This window comes from Episyrphus balteatus, chromosome 2, assembly GCF_945859705.1.
Source record: "Episyrphus balteatus chromosome 2, idEpiBalt1.1, whole genome shotgun sequence".
Lineage (NCBI taxonomy): Eukaryota > Metazoa > Arthropoda > Insecta > Diptera > Syrphidae > Episyrphus > Episyrphus balteatus.
Window position 1 is genome coordinate 97,248,324 of NC_079135.1, and position 20,879 is coordinate 97,269,202.

At 29.2% G+C, this 20,879-nt stretch overlaps 1 protein-coding gene across 9 annotated transcripts in view; it reads left to right on the forward strand.

Annotated features, from left to right (window-relative positions):
- The first annotated feature begins 628 nt into the window (after positions 1 to 628).
- Positions 629 to 20,879, forward strand: part of LOC129912457 (protein retinal degeneration B) — an 88,996-nt gene continuing 68,745 nt past the window's right edge. For 3 of the 9 annotated variants that reach the window (XM_055990701.1, XM_055990700.1, XM_055990702.1), the window contains exon 1: positions 1,340 to 2,600. The gene's annotated coding sequence lies outside the window, so the exon portion shown is untranslated. Of the gene's footprint in view, positions 717 to 1,334; positions 2,601 to 20,879 lie in introns of those variants that run through there. The other 6 variants (XM_055990695.1, XM_055990696.1, XM_055990697.1 and 3 more) reach the window with 6 other exon arrangements.

A 20,879-nucleotide genomic window follows, 5' to 3' on the forward strand; every position in this document is an offset into this window, starting at 1 on the left:
GTTGAGATAGCAGTAGCTATGTGCTTCCGGTAGCTTCCTAAAATTTTATTGGCTATCGATCTATAAAAATATCTGGTTTAGAAAAGTCCATTATATACACATTATATCTATTTGTGTATGTTTGTGATATTATGTGCAGCTACTCTTTGGCGAATGACGGATAAAGTGCACATTTCCTTGTTTATTTTCACATTTTATGGCTGCTTTACAGGTGAAAATGGTATATCGTTTCAAAATTCATATAAATTTTGATATTTTCCTCGAACATTTTTTCCCCATTTTAAATGTACGTTTGGAGTAGTTTTGTCTAAGAACCATTTTTTTAGTGCTGGATTAACTCATATTTAAAATTAACTCAAGAAATATTGATTACAGTTTTGTAGCATAAAATCCATTAAAGCCAAACCTTAACATATGCAGAATATGTTCGTTTGGTCTAGGGTTCATTATTTTTGCTTTGGATGTTTTATCAATTCACAATTTGCTGCACAGAAAGTTTTAGGGTACATTAAAAAAAAAAATTGTTGAATTTTCTACTCTTTTCGTAAACAATTAAGTAAATTGTTAGTCTGTAAAATTAATTTGCAAAAAAAATTAAATAAATATTTTGGTATCTTTTTCTTTTTCAGAAAATGCATCGATAGTTCGTTCTGATTGGTGGCATGACTCATACTTGTAGCATCCTGAATTTAGTGATCGATTTGAACTTTTGAGCGGTAAGTCTTCTAAAAAAACATAAAAAAGCTATTTTGTATGCATTATATTTGTGTTGTGGGTAGAAATTTAAAAATGTAGATGTTTCTCTTCACTGAGCCAAAAAACAACGTAAAATCAATCTAAACCACTTTGAATCAATGGAAAATCACTACATTTTTAGCCTAAAGTGGAAAATGATTGAATCAAAGTAGCACACTTTAAATCAAAGTTGTTCACACATTAAATCAAAGTTGTTCACACATTAAATCAAAGTTGTTCACACATTAAAAAAATAAAAAAAGTGAAACTGGCATCCGCTGGGGATCGAACCTGCTATACCTGGGTTGACAAGCTTGTGCTTTACCACTGTGCCATCTCACTTATAAAAATTGATGTGACAAACGGTAAGTTAAGCATAGGACTACTTTTTAGAAAATTAATGAATATATTTTTCACCATTGATTCAATGTAGAACGGATTAAAAATTACTATGCGTTTTTTCTCTGGGTGTTTATTTTTTGTACCCTTCTTTTTGGCTTTAGAAGCACGCTTAGATAAGAGAAAATTTATTGATCTTACTTTATTATTATTATTAAAACTCCTTATACTCGGCGGAATTTTGATAACTAGAGATAGAAAACAATTCACTATAATTATGATATGGCAACCCATTTTATCAAAAGCTCTATAAAGAGAAGCTATAAACATTATTGTCTCCCCTATTTTTTGCTCTCTTTCTCTCTCTCTCTCTCTATACAAATCAGCCCTCAATAATTTTCAGGTAAAAAAAAAAAAAAAAACGGAGAATATACTATCTTAAATAAATCAACCCTGGCTGGCAGCCTGCTGCTGCTTTTCTTGGTGGTTAGTGTCGCTCAAAATCAAACAAATTTCAGTTCCCTAGCAGCTTTCGGTTCGTTCGCAAAACTTAAATAATAAAAAACGCCTCCGTGCGAATCCAAGAAAAAATTGTGGAGCATAGTTTTTCTCTGTTTGTGTTCTTTTTTCTCTATGTTACCCTTGAATTTTTTTTTCAAAATCAACATATTTTATTTTAACTAATTAGATATAGTTCTGGTTAAATATTCAATATTCCAAGAAAAAAAAGAAAATATACCCAAGAGAAAAAAAAAAATTGTGAAATAAGTTAAACCACAGAGGGTAAATGAAAAGTGTTTCTTTACAACTTTTCCAGGGCCTATTGATACAGTGTCATTTTATTAATATAAAATATTTAATAAAAAATGTAATTTTGAAAAAATAACCACCCACTCTATCCGATTTAATATGTATAATATTTTACCATCCATTTTGCTTAGAAATCATCCGTATGGAGGGTCGTAATTCCAACCCCCTTTAACAATATTCTTTGTGATTGTGTAAGCATTGAATAGCGCGTCAAGCTATAAAGTATAATTGGCAACAATTGTTAAAAGGAATAAAAAATAATTTAATGCAAATCGAGACAAGTTAATTTGTTTGATAAAAAAAAGGAAAAAAAAGAAACAAGTTTAAACAAAAAAAAAAAAAAAAAAAAAGGCTGGCAAAACAATTACGTATACGCCTACAAACCACAAATACACACCCAACAACAATTTCTATGTTGGGCTAGGGATACAAACATATGGGGTACCATTTGTCTACTACTCTTCTTCAGTTACCCAACGGTGTTATCATCTTCGTTGCAGACAACTCATTCTAAAGTGCTTGTGTTTGTGTACAACAATATCCTCAATGATTTCAAAATCCCAATAAATAAAATAACAACAACAACAACAAGTAAAAAAGTTCAAAAAGAGTTAAAATAAAAATAATAAAAAAAAAAAAAAAAATAGAAAGAAAGAAATTGGAAAATATACCTTTTGTCAGTCGTGCAAAATTGTAAAGCGGATTGTCCTGAAGCTGTAAGTACATACATACAAACAATATATCTATCACAAGTGCTTTATATTGCTCTTTAGGTTCAAAAATACTTACTATACAAATATAGCAGAATACAGGGTGGTTGGATTTTTACTTAAATAGAATTTGGGATTGGGGAGAATTTTGCTTGTTTAAATTAACACGAAAAAAAAATTTTAAACCTATAAAAAACCTTTTAGAAAATAGTTTGCTATTCAAAATCTAAACAAAATTTGTATGTAATTCTAATCTTTTTTGTGGTTTTAAGGAGAAAATTGATGTTGAATTTCTGTCCGCCAGTATACCTATATATCTTTTTTTCTTTGAATTTTATTTTGGGTTTTGAGAATCTTTCCTGAAATAAATTACTTAGAATACAAAATTCAATGTAAAAAAAGAAACCTTTTAACATGAAATATTGCTACCATAATGAAACACTTTTAGAGAAATTTCTATTTGCGATTACCTCCACCATTTCGCAATAAGTATGCTATTTTGGCATTTTCGAAATAATGTTATCGTATCTGCCGGGAAACCTACACTATCTCCAAAAAAAAAATCTCAATCGGATAAAATCTCCACAAAATTTTTGACCCCATGGACAAAATCTCCATGGGGAAAGGCACCCAATGGACAAAATCTCCAATAAATAATTTTTTCTCCCACTATCTCCAAATCCCCAAAAATCTCCAACTAGCAAAAACAAAAATGATATAAAATTCTAAAAAAACACCGAAAGTCAAAGCAAAATCAGAACCAAACACGACAATTTTGAAATCAGAAAGATTCCACTTTCAACAGCGTCAACAGCGAAAACAAAGTTAATGTAAATAACCGTGATTTGAACCTTCGTTGTTTGACCTACCATTCGTCTGCCTTAACCATCATGCTAATATACTGTATTATACATACGGTGACCATATTTCTGGCAGCTAAACCCGGGACAAAAAAATTAATTTTATAAAATCTTTAAACTTTATAATATAATTATTATAAGATAATTTATAAAAAGAAAGAAATAACAAAAGGTCAACAACGTAACAAACTCAAAACTAAAGAAAACAAAATGTATTTAAGCCTTTTATGAAATTAGGCATACACAAATAATTTTAATTTTATTTTATAAGAAATGGCACAAATGGTAGAAATGGTTTTTAAAATCATAAAAACATGATTTTGATATTCAAATGAATCACCTACGGCATGTAATTATTTCTCATTTAAAAAATAAAAATCATTGGAGCTGGAAGTTGGAAGTTTTTTTTTTTATATATAAGAATGATCTTTGTACATGTACATAAAGGTTTAAAAAACAAGTTGTTATGATGTTTTTAAGAAAAATATTAGCCAACAAACAAAAAAATTTGATTGAAAAATCAAAAATAATTAATTTTTCTTTAAATTATTCCTAGTTTTGATATCAAGGTTAACGTTTGTATGGGTAACATTTTCGTTGAAATCAATTATATCTTTGAAAGCTCTTAAAACAAGCTGGTTTCTTTATTCGTATTGTTCATTATTGAGAAAAAAAAACTTTTTCTGGTGTAGCTTTTCAACCTAACAAAAATAAGCTGAAACTGGGTACCTATTTGACGAAAAGTTTTTAAAATTATTGTTTTTATCTGAAAAATTAAGGAAAATTTTATTTCCCAACCACTGTATTCTTGTTCTCCATAAAAAGTACTTAAAATTTTGAATACAAAAATCAGAGAATGTACAAATACGGGACAAAAACGGGACAGATTGTAAAATACGGGACACTTATACGTCCCGGGTTTCTTAAATAAAAACCGGGGACAAGCTATAGAAATACGGGACTGTCCCGGGTAAACCGGGACGGATGGTCACCGTAATTATACAGCATGTTGAACCAAAAGCGTAATGCTTGAGGTAAGTTATCGCAGCTTATAAATAAATGGACGAAAATAGGTTTTTGAAGTGAAAACTTCTTTAGTATCGTAGTGATTTGAAACAATATGAAACGAAAACGCGACACGACTTCAACTTGTTATAACTTTTTTGTTTTAATAGATAGATGAATGAAATTTGTACTGTAGATAGGTAATTAAATAAATTATAATTGTACAAAATTTCAATTAATTTCATATTCAAAATTCGGAGATAATGGTAAAAAGATGTTCTTTTCCAACACACGTTATATCTTTTGATCTAGTGCACATACAATTTTGATTTAACTTTAATACTTTTTTTGATGGAAATTGATCGAGTTCAAAAAATTCTAGCTCTTTTTGTAGATGTCTCATAGACTTGATCGATATATATATTTTGAGCTAAGACAATAAGCTTTCAGATGATATAAAATTTATCTAGGTTGTCATATAAAAAACATGGATTTGAAGGTGATAGAATAAAAATAGGTAGATTTTTTCTATTTTTTTTTTTTTTTGCAAGAAAAATGATTTTTTAAGGTTTCACTTCTACTACGAATGCACACACGATTTTTTTTTTTCCAAAATGAAGATGCGCAAGTTGTGTATCAAGCAATCAAATCGCGCGCGCGATTTGATTGCTTGATACACAACTTGCGCATCTGAAATTTTGGGATTTTCTCTCGGAATTTTTTTTTTTTTGAGATTTTTTCCTCGAGATTTTATCTTTACCCAGGTATGTCTTGGGGATTTTGGCTATGGGGATTTTCTTTTTGGGATTATGTGTTTTGGTCATTCATCACCAACCCGTATCTGCCAAGCTTTGTTGTGTACCTACTTCAATTTTTAAATCAAAATAAAATTAACAAAGATACAAAGAGATGGAGGATGCGAAAAATGTTGGTCGTGCAAATCTGTCTCTCTGTCTGCCATTATAGAAATGTGCATATCACTAGATAGTGCCTAAACCAGTAAAGCGAATCGTATTTGTTTTATTTGCAAATATATATCTATACAAAATTTAAAATGCCCAAATCTTTTTTTTTTAGAAAAATCTTGAAAAATAAAGTTTCACAATATCAAAATGCAGAAAAAAATGAAAATGTTAAGCAATTCTTTTTTTTATTTTCGCATTGTCGAAATATTCGCATTACAAATTGTTCGCATTACTAGATGTTCGCTTAATAAAACTTTTGCATCATAAAAAATTCGCGTTATTATTTGTTCACATTATAAATTGTACGCGTTGTAAAATGTTTGCATCATAAAATATTCATATTCTAAAATGTTCGCATTGTAAAGTTTTCGCATTGCAAAATTTTCGCAGTAGCTAATATTCAAAGCATAAAATATTAACTGTTCGCATTGTAAAACGTTCGCAATATAAAATGTTCGCTTCATTACTGTTCGCATTATATATTTTTTTTTTCAAAATCTCGTCTTTTTCGTACAAAATATTACTCATCTTCGCATTGTAATAAACTTGCATTTTTAAATCTTGTTCTTCAACACTATCGAAATGAAGAATTGTTTTCATTTTTAAAAACTTTAAAAACAAAATTTTAATTTTTTTTTATATTCAAAAAGTAAAATTTTCGTTTTTTAGACAAAATCTTGTATAACAATCTTAAAAATGTTCGCATTGTTAAAATTTTATTTTTAAGAAATAATTTAACAATGCGAACATTTTATTTTGCGAGTTTTATAATTCTTTTTTCAAATAGTTGTATAAACGAGTTTTTGAATAGGTATGCGAAAATAAAAAAAAAGGAACTGCGAAACTTTGTGGTTCGATATTTTTCTCTTTGAGACGTGAACTTGATAACGAGAAATTTTGATGTAAAAGATTTTCGTCTAGAAACCTAGATTGTGACATTGCGAAACTTAAATAATGCTACATTTTGAAAGTGCAAATCTTTTTTTTTTTGTGCATTTTGTCCTCGAAAGATATATCTTTTACTGCAAAGATTGTTCACAAAAAAAAAAAAACTTCTTGAAAAAAGTTTCGCTCTTTCAAAATGTTGATTATATTTTTTAAAAATTTGAATCTTCAAAATATTTTTTTTTTTCACTTTGGGTTTAAATTTTTACGCAGATCGAGCTACATTTTAACTGTACACTGTTAACAGATAACAAACGTATACAGTTGAAAACGATAATGTGATTTTTTAGCTGGAGCTATGTACTTGTTCACCTAGATTGAGCTCTGCTAAATCTTAGACAAAATTTAATTTGCACAATGTTCCTCGCCCTTCCAATTTTGTAATAGGTATTTCACGTTAAAGTAATTTTGTAAGGCTAGAATTTTTCTCACATCATCGTACTTTACATGTTATTAAGTAAATAATAGCATGTAAAATTGTAAGCTTATTTTTCTCAATTTGCTGCCAATTCTTTGTTATGCGAAAGCATTTTAAAATCGTGTAACTATCAACATTATTATAAAATATCTTATCAAATCTATTTTATATGATTTTGCTCCGGATATAGCTGTGCGTTAAATCACATGAAAATGTGTCATGCGATAGATTAATGATAATTCATTCAAAATTTCTGCCTATTAATACAAGTTTTAAAATAAACATAAAAACTCAAATTTTTACTTTAGATTTTTTTAATTATATGACAACTACGCTATTAACCGTCATAGTTTTTAATCCTTTTGTCTGGTCTTTATGTGTTTTTGTTTGTTTTTAATTCAAAATTAGTGTTGATTCACCCTGTTCAATGTTTGATTCTTATAAAGAAGACTTTACATTCTAAAAAAAAAAGTATATTGGATGTGGGCGAAGGATGTATCTATTGATAAAGTGGTTGTACATAGAGTTTCATCTAATTGAGTTTGTGGTCAGGAGGACATAGTTTTTTTTCTTCTTCTTCTTCTTTTTTTATTTATCAAAAGGGGTCTATTACCTCTTAATTTTTGTGGGTCAAGTAGAAAATCTGTTTGTCTATTGCAAAGCAAGGTGAATTGTGTTTCTTGCAAAAAAAAAATAAAACTGATGGACTTGGATAAATCTGAGTCACATATTATGAGCGCCATACTGTCTGTCACAAAATAAACTGGCATGTGGGTTAAGTACAAAGTTTATGCAAAATGTGACTCAATTAGTGCGGTTAGACTGTGACTGAAACGCAATAGAAGTGTAATATTTTTTATAGTCTAGGAAAAAATGTTGAAATTTTTTTAGAACTTTTGTTAGAAATTTTAACATTTCTATTAGTATATTGAACATACATTCTACTGAATTGTTTATAATTCCCAAACAAAAACATAAAAGCAAATTTTACTAAAGAAAAACTTTTGTATTGACTAAGACAACAGCTTTTAAAAAATATATTTGACCGATTAGAACTAGTTGTTATTTGTTTATCTTTTGTTTTTGAAGTGAAAACTTCTTTAGCATCTTAGTGATTTGAAACACGATGAAACGAAATAGCGTCAGGAAAAATCAATTGTTTATAACTTTTTTGTTTTAATAGATAGATGAATGAAATTTTTTACTGTAGATAGGTAATTAATAAGACTATAATTGTGCAAAATTTCAATTAATTTCATTGTCAAAATATTGAGATAACCGTGAAAAGATGTTCTTTTTCTAAACACGTTATATTTGTTGATCTAGAGCACATATAAATTTGATTTAACTTTAATACGCATGCTGATAATATATTACCTTTCATTTGATACATAAATTGAATTGAAAAACTTGAATTATTCAAAACACTTGTGGAGATCTGTTGCCGATGACCAGTCCCCAGTGTAGTAATAATCTAAGTTTGAAATTTCGATATGGTTGGCTTTAAGAAATTCGTACTTTTTTTTGTAGGCATCGTAGAAATATGATTAAAGCATCAAATACAAAGTGAAATAATAAGCTTTTAGATGGTATTATAGGTTGCTATTAAAAAACAATTTAAAAAAAAATTCTACCTCTTTTTGTAGATTTTGTATAGACATGGTCGATATAATTATTTTGAGCTGCAATAATAAGCTGTCAGATGATATAAAATTTAAATGGATTTAATATTGCTATACCTAGAAGAAAAAAGAGATTTTTTTTTTTGCTTTTATCATGAAAAATGATTGTTTTGAATAAATTATTTCCATAATTTTTGCGCATTTTAAAAATTTAAGTATGGCTTTAATCTTTAAGAAAATGTGTAAGCTTTTTAATGGTGTAATTTTTTTTTTAAGAAAAATGATTTTTTAAGGTTTCACTTCTACCACGTGTGAATTGCACACATGATTTTTTTTTTAGTATAAAGATATAAAGTTTATCAGTGGTAAAACTATGTGATAATAAAGTTCTTCTTCTTCTAAATGAGAATTTGTGACAACAAAAAAATTGGTTTAATTATCATAACTAACTAGTAGGTATACGACAAATTCAATTCTAATCTTATCGAAGAGTTTTTCAATTCCATCTGATTAACCAGATCGTAATTAAGATTAATATTGCGGCTTGCAACTGTTATAAAAAAAAAACGATTAATTAAACATAGTTGGCAATTCACATGCGGTACTTAAACAAAAATTCATCTGAAAACTGATATTTTATCAATTTATTAGGATTTACAATTTTACAATTGCTTAGAATTATTCTTGAAGTTTTCTAATTTTTATCGATCGGCCTTTGAGTAATGAATAACATCAAAATGAAGTTCTGGAAACTAAACACAGTGGTCCATAAAAGCAATCTATCTAGCAAAAATAAATAGAACTCACAATTTGAATAAAATTGTTACTCTTGCATTAAAAATAAAAGGTTTGTTGCTTCAAAGCAAAAAATCCCAAAACAAAACCCCCAAATCTAAAATCTCCAAAACCAAAATCCTCAAAACCAAAATCCTCAAAAGCAAAATCCGCAAAACCAAAATCCCCAGATCCAGAATCCTCAAAATCAACATCCTGAAGAACATTCACCATATTCCGAGTATATCTAGTTTCCTTAGATATACTCGAAATATGATGCTTTGGGTTTTGGGAATAATTCGGAACAATATTAACACACAGGCATTGAGGACGTTTGAAAATTTTATATTTGGGGAATTCGTTTGTGGATTTTGATCCTAGTAATTTTTTTGGGACCGTTTTAAAATTTTTTTTGAACTCATGTCATTTAATCAAGGAAAAAATCGGTCATAATTCATTTCATTCATGCAAGCGTAGCAAATTGATTACCATACTGTATAGGAACAAAAAATTGATGTGAACATTTCTCTATTTTTTTCAAATATAGTGGCAACGGCTTGCATAGTTCTCATTTGAATTGCAAACTATGATTTTTATCATTCTCGAGCCATCAAGCTGGTTAATAAAATATTTCCCGAACTTCCTTCCAAACAATGCTATTATACTTTAATATATCAGATCAAGATCCTTGCGTCGTCATTTTTAATCACTTTTCTTACTCGATTTAAAAAAAAAAAATGTTGTTCGTGTAATAAGAATGGGAGTGAATGTATATGGTAACCGAAATTTAAATAATAAAATTATGAAATAATTTAAGACAACTGAACATTCTTGCTTCTTGATCTAGCCTGGAAAATAGTGTCATATGCAGATTCTGAAGTGAGCAGAAAAAACACCAAACCATATTTTGTGCAGCTGCAATCCAGTTTTAAACACCTGGGATGCTGCCAGGTTGAAAAAAGGCAATTTCACTCATGGAAGTTATGTACACCTCAAATAATAAAACTCTTAAATGAAATCAAGTTGGAACCAACTCCACTTAGCTAAAAAAAAGGGCACAATAGTATTTATTCATTCATTATATTGGCCGCAATGCTTGTTAGACATATCTTAAAAGTGATTACCTCATTTGGCCCTTGGCCACCATCTGAAAGAAGCTTCAAAGTTATTTACATATGTGTCAAAAATAGCTGATTTGTGTGCAAAACTATATGAAACTTTTAAGTAAACTGGGTCCTTTGAATTTATTTTCAATGCAAAAGTGATAGTGATATAATTTAGAATGAAAATCCAAATATATCAGCGAAAATGGAACTTAACATTTTATACCGTTTAATGTTTTTAATGGTAGATTCAACTTTATTTTAATTTTATATTTTTATTTTATCATTTTTATAAATTTATGGAATTTTTTTAATTTTAAAACAAATGATAGCAAAAGATTCTCTAGGTAATTTAAGGAAAAAAAAAATATAAGGGAGTAAGGGACAATCTTCCGTCGTTTAAACGATAAATGCAATTTTCTAACATTCTGACCTCAAACACAAAAAAAATATTTTGAAAACAACGGCAACACCTACAATATTTTAAAATACATTTTTAAAAAGCCAGAAGCTCATTCTTATCTCTTAAATTTGAATCCACTAAAGAGTTTTTGAAAAAATGGTCCTCAAACTCAGAATTAAAAAATAAAATGATATTAAAAAAATTTAAAATGATTTTTTTCCAAACTTTTTCTATAGCCCAGGGAAATTAGTAAATTAAATCGCATTTTTCGCGGGACAAAATTTTTTTCATGGAATGGGTTCGGGTGGTTGTCCTTATCATAAAATTCAATTTGTTGGGATAATTGGAGGTTGGGAACAGCCGCCATCTTGGAAAAGAGATTGGTATCGTTTTTATTGAATAGCTCCATTGTTATTCATTTTAACAAAAAATGACAAAGCTAAGACTTATTAACAATAAAATTATCTAAAAAATGATATAAAAAACAATTCCGTGAGTTGATTAAATAAAATTTTATAGTTGGTCAAAGTGCGGGTTTGTATCGCAAGGTTGGGACAAAATGACATTTGTTCATATATCTGACGAACTTTTGATTTGTCTGGATTATTCTTCAAGAATGAATTATAGTACTTATAATTACCTATAAAATGAGCCCACAATCGTTATTGTCACCATCGTATTGTAGAAGTAATCTAACTCCGAATCTCTCCATGTACTAGTCAAAAGTAAGAAAAAAGCTGTTTTTTTGCTAGTAGGTCGAGAAAATTTTGGGAGTAGAGGTATAACCAAAATATAAGTACGCAGTTTTGCAGCCATACGCGTGTTAATGTCGATTTCGAAGGTCTGACAACTCTAATTTTGTGCTTTATACGGTTTTTGGGGGGTTAAATAACGTAAGTTTTCCAGTTAATGTGAATGGGCTAAATGTATACTATTTGAAATTATAAATATACAAGCTGATGCTCTATTATTTTTCCTAAATCTGGACACCTCAATCTCGGCTATGGGGTTAATAGAACTCACGATATAAGCTTTTTTAACTAACCATATCAGGCTTTTCAATTCAAATAAACAAACAAAAATCTAAACAAAAAAAGCTTCTAAAACATAATCGTATAAACGGCTTATATATAGTTCTATTGGTCACATCCTCAAGATTGGGGTGTTCAGATTTAGGAAAAATAATAGAGCATCAGCAAATAGTATAAATTTAGCCCATTCACATTAACTGGAAAACTTACGTTATTTAACCCCCCAAAAACCGTATAAAGCACAAAATTAGAGTTGTCAGACCTTCGAAATCGACATTAACACGCGTATGGCTGCAAAACTGCGTACTTATATTTTGGTTATACCTCTACTCCCAAAATTTTCTCGACCTACTAGCAAAAAAACAGCTTTTTTCTTACTTTTGACTAGTACATGGAGAGATTCGGAGTTAGATTACTTCTACAATACGATGGTGACAATAACGATTGTGGGCTCATTTTATAGGTAATTATAAGTACAACAATTCATTCATGAAGAATTATCCAAACAAATCAAAAGTTCGTCAGATATATGAAAAAATGTCATTTTGTCCCAACCTTGCGATACAAACCCGCACTTTGACCAACTATAAAATTTTATTTAATCAACTCACGGAATTGTTTTGTATATCATTTTTTAGATAATTTTATTGTTAATAAGTCTTACCTATGTTTTTTTTTTTGTTAAAATGAATAACAATGGAGCTATTCAATAAAAACGATACCAATCTCTTTTCCAAGATGGCGGCTGTTCCCAACCTCCAATTATCCCAACAAATTGACTTTTATGATAAGGACAACCACCCGAACATATTCCATCAAAAAAATTTTGTCCCGCGAAAAATGCGATTTCATGCCCATATTTTGACTAATTTCCCTGAGCTACTATAAAATATGAATTTATTTAAAAAAAATTTTTAGCCATAAATATTATCAGTTGAATTTCGAAGCAGAAAATGTAATATATATTCCGGGTTTGAAAAAAAAGTAAAAATTACTTCAATTTCATTGGATTTTTTTGATAAAAACTGAATTTTTGCATTGAAATAATTAATTTTCTTAAAGACTTTGGTAAATGAGAACTTTAAATTTTTGCTATTTTACTTTCAACAGTAAGGTTTATTAAATGAATAAAAAATAATTTTATGTTTAGATGTTGAACTTTAAAAAAAAAGAAGTTACATTTTTTTCAAAACTTTTATTAAAAAAAGTTCTTCAAAAATGAAATAGTTTTTAATTTTTTTCATAAACCGTCATACATATTGACATTTTCTTTTATAATTTCAAATCATAATAAATGCGGCCAAAAAAATTTGAAAATAAATGCATTTTATATTACGAAAAAGTTTAAAAAACGACATGTTAAAATTTTTTCAATATTTTTTTTTTTTCAAAAATCTGAGTTCAGTTACCATTCTTTCAAAAGCCCTTAATTCAATTAACTAAATTTTAATTTTACAAATATAACTAGGCTTCTAGCTTTTTAAAAATGTATATTTAAATATTGTAGGTGTTGCCGTTGTGTTTAAATATTTTTTTTTTGTGCTTGAAGTCAATTAATAAGAAAATTGCATCTATCGCTTGAACGATGGAAGATTGTCCCTTACACCCATATCATTTTTTTTCCTTGAATTTCTTAGACAATCTTTTGACATCAATTAATTTATGAAATTTAAGAAAAAATTTTGGACGGCAACACCGGCAACTTTTAATGGTGCAGGGAAATAATTCCACGGGAATCTGCTCCACATGGGAATTTATTCCACTTCAAGTGGGAATCTAATACACTTTTTGAAGTGGAATAAATTCTCACCGTATAAGGGAATTTATTACACCTATTTTTTTGTGGAATTATTACCCACCAAAAATCTGAAAAATAGATAAATTTCTGAAAATTTTGAGAGTCATATTTTAATTCATGTTAATCAATACTTTATGTATACGGAAATAGAAGGTTTAGTTTTACCAAAATATTTTGTTTTTAAAAAACGACGTTGTATTCTTTTTCAAAACAAACGATTAAATAGTTTTTCCTTCAACTGAAATATTCACAAATGTTTATAAACTCCTGCTCAAAATTAACGCACACATTTTTCGTCTGAAGTTTTAAAAGGCTTTAAAATTCTTTGGTGGTTTTTTTTGTGTTTTGTTATTGTTTAGCAAGTCGAAAAAATGCTAAACTGCAACAGTATTATCAACCAAAAAAAAGATAAACCAAATTTAACAATTTAAGGCCTGAGAACTGATAATAAAATAATTTTTATTTTTAAGAAGAAAAATTTAAAAAAAATGGAAGCGGGTGACGGTTCTTTCCCATAATTGTATGCAATACTTGGTATAGTCTCCTCTAGCGCATATGACAACCTGGAGTCGTTTGTCCATTCCACTAATTAACTTTTGAAGGTTTTGTTTTAACACTTCTTTCACTGAAGTTTTCAGTTGATCAAGACTGCTTGGAGGTGGATTTCGGTCGCGAATGTATCTTTTCAATATTTCCTACACATGTTCTATTGAATTCAAATCCAGATTTCTGTGTGGTTAATCCGAAGCTGGAATATTAAAATCTTGAAGATATTCTCAAACTACTCTAGCATGCATTATCGTGCATCAGACTAAACTGTGGACCAAATCTAGGGGTGATTGGAACCAGATGCTGTTCGAGGGCATCAGTCAAGTATTTTTGGGTACTTAACTTAGGTCTAGAAAGGCTCGCTAACTCCGTAGGTGTTGTAAAGCAGATTTAACTCCATGAAATTTTATGACTCTTCTTTAAAAGGCTCGCGGGTTAGCAGACAGACTTCAGCATATCTCTCCCCAAATCTTCCTGACAAACATATTATTCCATACCTTTAATTTAAGATCACTATTGTCTCATTTGAGAAAATAACCATGATGCTGTGGCATAAAGTAATAGCAGGACTTTACTTTAAAATAAATAGGATGTGCGTTAAATTTGAGCAGGAGTGTATATTTCCAATTCTTCAAAAAATACGGTTTCTTTCAAGTTGGTCTTATTTAAGTTTGACATTTGGACATAAATTTGCGGGGACATTTGAGTTTATATGTGTCTAATAACATACATACTGATATTTAATAGAAACACAAATGTACATTTTTGTATATTGTATATGTCATATAATCCGGCAAACGCGAATCGGAAAAAAATTTGCTCACATGATTCGCGCGAATTTTTATTTTCACACCTCAAAATTGATTCTCCCGTGGTCAAAATTTGTTCCGCTTCGCGTTTCGGTTGTGAAATTTGAGTAGATTCTCATGTGATCAAATTTTTTTCCCCTTCGCTTTCAACCAATTATTACAAGAAGGATTGATATGTTTTTGATCATTAAGTTCTCATTATTTGTTCGCTTTGTTTGTAAGATATTTATTCAAATCACGCGAACTGAAATCTATGAGACTTGAAAGAAATCTTCTTCCTCTTTTCAGTAAACTATTGTTTTGCTATGAAATATATAATATTTTCCCAGATCGAATTGGAAAGAGCTCTACTTTTCTAGGCATGAAAATGGTTTATAAATTTCTGACTATTTGAAACAATTTTCTAAGGTGAAAAATCAATTAAGCTTATAATTTTCACTCAAAATTACATACGATATTTTTTGTACCTTATAAACTGAAGATACTTTCTTTTTCCGCAAAATCCAGTTTTTCTCCACATTGCACATACAATACAAATATAAAGTAAAATCATTCTCCAACGTGAAAAGGAATAAATCATCAAATTTGAAGGTGAAGTTATTTCCCAATAAAAAGTGTAATAAATTCTCACTCGAGGCGGGAATTTATTCCACTTCAAAAAGTGGAACAGATTCCCACATGAGGTGGAATAAATTCCCATGTGGAGCAGATTCCCGTGGAATTATTTCCCTGCACCACTTTTAATCTATAGACTTTAGAGTATTTTTAATTACCGACGTTGGAAAAAAAAGATCATCAAAATCTAAGCTGTTCGGCCGGATTCCCTAATATTGTCAATTTTTGAGCTTTAGTTACTCCACTATAAATAAATAAATAAATTTATTCATGATATGTTACGCAGATTTCATTTTGTTATGGTTATGGTTAACCTTTTAAATAGTTTTAATCTCCAAACTAAGAATGTCATTTAATTTCTTGTATAACAAAGAATTTTAAGATTCTTCCGAAAATCGTAGAAATCGTTATTTTTGTTTAAATAGTTTTTTTTAAATACATTGTTTTTAAATTTAAAAACAAATTAGTAGGTATGCTTTTCTTAAGAAATTAATAGGCATTCAACACATAAATCAAAATTTAAAAAAAAAGCATCAACCAGTTTTCAAAAAAATTGACTTTCAAAAAACAAAATTTTGCAATTTTTTTTTTAAATCCACAAACAAATTTTAATTTAGATAGATACATAGTAGCCCAGGGAAATTAGTAATTTAAATCGCATTTTTCGCGGGACAAAATTTTTTTCATGGAATGTGTTCGGGTGGTTGTCCTTATCATAAAAGTCAATTTGTTGGGAAAATTGGAGGTTGGGAACAGCCGCCATCTTGGAAAAGAGATTGGTAGCGTTTTTATTGAATAGCTCCATTGTTATTCATTTTAACAGAAAATGACAAAGGTAGGACTTATTAACAATAAAATTATCTAAACAATGATATACAAAACAATTCCGTGAGTTGATTAAATAAAATTTTATAGTTGGTCAAAGTGCGGGTTTGTATCGCAAGGTTGGGACAAAATGACATTTTTTCATATATCTGACGAACTTTTGATTTGTTTGGATAATTCTTCAAGAATGTATTATAGTACTTATAATTACCTATAAAATGAGCCCACAATCGTTATTGTAACCATCGTATTGTAGAAGTAATCTAACTCCGAAACTCTCCATGTACTAGTCAAAAGTGAGAAAAAAGCTAGTTTTTTGCTAGTAGGCCGAGAAAATTTTGGGAGTAGAGGTATAACCAAAATATAAGTACGCAGTTTTGCTGCCATACTCGTGTTAATGTCGATTTCAAAGGTCTGACAACTCTAATTTTGGGCTTTATACGGTTTTTGGGGGGTTAAATAACTTAAATTTTCCAGTTAACGTGAATGGGCTAAATTTGTACTATTTGAAATTATAAATATACAAGCTGATGCTCTATTATTTTTCCTAAATCTGGACACCTTAATCTCGGCTATGGGGTTAATAGAACTCACGATATAAGCTTTTTTAACTAACCATATCAGGCTTTTCAATTCAAATAAACAAACAAAAATCGAAACAAAAAAGCCTCTAAAACATAATCGTATAAACGGCTTATATCTTGAGTTCTATTGGTCACATCCTCAAGATTGGGGTGTCTAGATTTAGGAAAAATAATAGGGAATCAGCTTGTATATTTATAATTTCAAATAGTATAAATTTAGCCCATTCACGTTAACTGGAAAACTTACGTTATTAAACCCCCCAAAAACCGTATAAAGCCCAAAATTAGAGTTGTCAGACCTTTGAAATCGACATTAACACGAGTATGGCAGCAAAACTGCGTACTTATATTTTGGTTATACCTCTACTCCCAAAATTTTCTCGGCCTACTAGCAAAAAACTAGCTTTTTTCTCACTTTTGACTAGTACATGGAGAGTTTCGGAGTTAGATTACTTCTACAATACGATGGTTACAATAACGATTGTGGGCTCATTTTATAGGTAATTATAAGTACTATAATTCATTCTTGAAGAATTATCCAAACAAATCAAAAGTTCGTCAGATATATGAAAAAATGTCATTTTGTCCCAACCTTGCGATACAAACCCGCACTTTGACTAACTATAAAATTTTATTTAATCAACTCACGGAATTGTTTTGTATATCATTGTTTAGATAATTTTATTGTTAATAAGTCCTACCTTTGTCATTTTCTGTTAAAATGAATAACAATGGAGCTATTCAATAAAAACGCTACCAATCTCTTTTCCAAGATGGCGGCTGTTCCCAACCTCCAATTTTCCCAACAAATTGACTTTTATGATAAGGACAACCACCCGAACACATTCCATGAAAAAAATTTTGTCCCGCGAAAAATGCGATTTCATGCCCATATTTTGACTAATTGCCCTGAGCTATAGTTGTAGTAAAATGTTTTTATTTTCAACATAACAAAAAATTTACAATTGTTTTGAATTAAAAAAAAAAATGTTCTTTGAATAATACAAATTTACGACAATGACAAAAGTCGTCTGTCGAGTAGTTTAATTTGAACTAGCCGACCCAGCCCTCGAAATTCGAGTGCCAATTTCTTTATTTTTTTTTTATTTGCAACAATTTTGAACACAATAATACCAAAATAGTTTCTTTATTTTTTATAGTATTTGTTGTTGTTTTCTTACGATTAACTACACTTTTTACACAGGAATATATAATATACCTACTTTTTGATATATTTTAAGCCTGATTTAGATATTGTTGAACTACGTTTTAACTACGCTCAACTACGTAAAAAAAGTATCGAAAAAGAAAATGCAAAGTGTAATCTCCTTAAGGGCATTGTGTTTGCACCTTGCATTTCAATTCAATTCAAACTGTTTCATGTTCCATTCGTTCAAATTCCATCCGTCAATCATTCAACCTCCACCAACACCAACTTCACTCAAATTTGTCATTCACACCATTTTTTTTTCATTTAGCTTGTAGGAAAATGAAAACAGACCGAGTTCTTTTTGCGATTGTGTATGTGTCCTTTGACAACAATTTTAACACGTACGTCAATCTGAAATCAAAACAACTTCTGCAAAATAAAACCAGAGATTCCTTTGATCAATAATTTTGTTTATTTTCTTCGGTAATATAAATTCAATTAAATCAAAATCAATAGGAAATTGCAGAAATTATTAAGATCTGAGTGAAGATGAAGTAGAAAGTTAATTATTTTGGCCGTATGCTGTCGTTTTACAGAGACAAAATATCCTGATGACAATCACGGGAAGAAAAGTCACAGTAATTTGACTTTTTCACAATAATTATGCCAGGAAAAAGTATATTTTGATCGCAAATTGTTTTTTTTTATTTATTTTATATTTTTCCGCAATAAAAAAACGATATTCAATTAGAATTTACTCTTTATTTGAAGTTGATGTTCTCAAATTAACAATACGAAGAAAACTTTCAGCTTGACGTTTGAGAAATGTCAAATCTTCCAGGAAAATTTTAATGAATGCGTTCAGACATTTAATAATGATTAAAGATATGTTCACATTTATTAAAGGTGCGTTCAGGTGTAGATCTTCATAATATACAGTAGTAAAAAGGTAATCCGTGGTACTATGTGGTGAGAAGCGACATTTTTTAATCAAACAAATCAATTCTTAAGGCATTACCACGACAACTGCGTCGCACAACAACGTTTTTTTTATGTTAAAGCCATAACTACAATGACCTAAAAAGTGGGAAATTTACAAAATTAAATTTTTTTTTTATTTCTTTCTAGCAATATTTGTTTTTTTTTTTAATTTTTGGAAAAAACTACCAAACATTTTTTTTGAAACCAAAAAATAAGCTTTTTGCATCATTATTTTTTATTTTGTCGTCGTAAAAACTGTCATAAAATGAGTTTGAATCTATCACTTTTTGACTTTTTGCAAAAAGTTGCCGTTGTAGTTATACTTTTAAAGCCTTGAGGCTTAACTACAATGACCTAAAAAGTGAAAAAGTGGGAAATTTACAAAAGTAAAAAAATTTATTTCTTTTCAAGCTCCATTTGTTTTTGGAAAAAACTACAAAAATTGTTTTTCAAACCAAAAAATAAGCTTTCTGCATCATTATTTTTAATTTTTTGGTCGAAAAAACTATCACAAAATGAGTTTGAAAATGTTGACTTATTGACTTTTTGCATTAAGTGGCTTTTAACTACATTGGCTCAAAAAGTGAAAAAGTACAAAAGTGACAATTTTCAAACGCATTTTTGTATGGTTCTTCGGGCTAGAAAGTTAAAACAAAAAATGCGAAAACCATATTTTTTTTGTATAAAAACAATTTGTTAAAGGCATAACTACAATGGCCTAAAAAGTGAAAAAGTGGGAAATTTACAAAATTAAAAAATTTTTATTTCTTTCTAGCGCTATTTTTTTTTAGAAAAAAACTACAAAAATTGTTTTTTTAAACCAAAAAATAAGCTTTCTGCATCAATATTTTTAATTTTGTGATGGGAAAAACTGTCACAAAATGTGTTTGAAAATGTTCACTTTTTGACTTTTTGCAAAAAGTGGCCGTTGTAGTTATACCTTAACTCTTTTTTACAAAATTTTCAAATTCATTTTTTGACAGTTTTTCTTACCTTAAAATCAAAAATAATGATGCAAAAAGCTTATTTTTTGCTTTAATAAACAAAAACAAATAGCGCTAGAAAGAAATAAAAAAAATTTAATTTTGTAAATTTCCCTTTTTTTCACTTTTTAGGTTATTGTAGATAAGGAACAAAAAAGACGTTTTTGTTAGTTTTCCCTGAACCTCATAAGAAAAACGCTTTGCCATGCGGCGATAAAATATTAGTGCCTTTTATGCAAAAATGTAAACGTCTAAAAGTGAAAACTTGGTAAAATGGTAAAGGAACTGTCAAAGTCAGCTATTACATGAAGCCTCAAGAGGCTTGACTCTTTTTTCGAAATTTCTTTTGATAACACACCCACAAAAAAAAAAAAGTTCTGACCTGGGGTTGCGATTAAGTTTTTCATATAGTTTTTGGGTCGCTGAAACCGAATCTGGAGTCCGTTTTGCCCCATCACGTCAGGTTTTCGAGATAACCTAAAAAAATGTCACAAAAACAAAAAATTTTTTTCTCTGATCTGGATATACGAATATGTAAATCATATAGTTTTTGGATCATTGAATCCAGATTCGAAGTCAGTTTTGCCCTATCACGTCAGGTTTCTGAGATATCCTCAAAAAATGTCAAATAAAAAAAAACTAAATTTCTTATTTGGGGTTGCGTCTAAGTTTTTCATATAGTTTTTGGGTTACTAAAACCGAATTCGAACTCTATTTTTCCGTATCATGTCAGGTTTTTGAGATATCCTCAAGAAATGTCAGATAAGAACTTCGTTTTGAGTTTAGACATTTTTTGAGGATATTTCAAAAACCTATGACGTGATACGCCAAAATAGGCTTCGGATTCGGTTTCAGCGACCCAAAA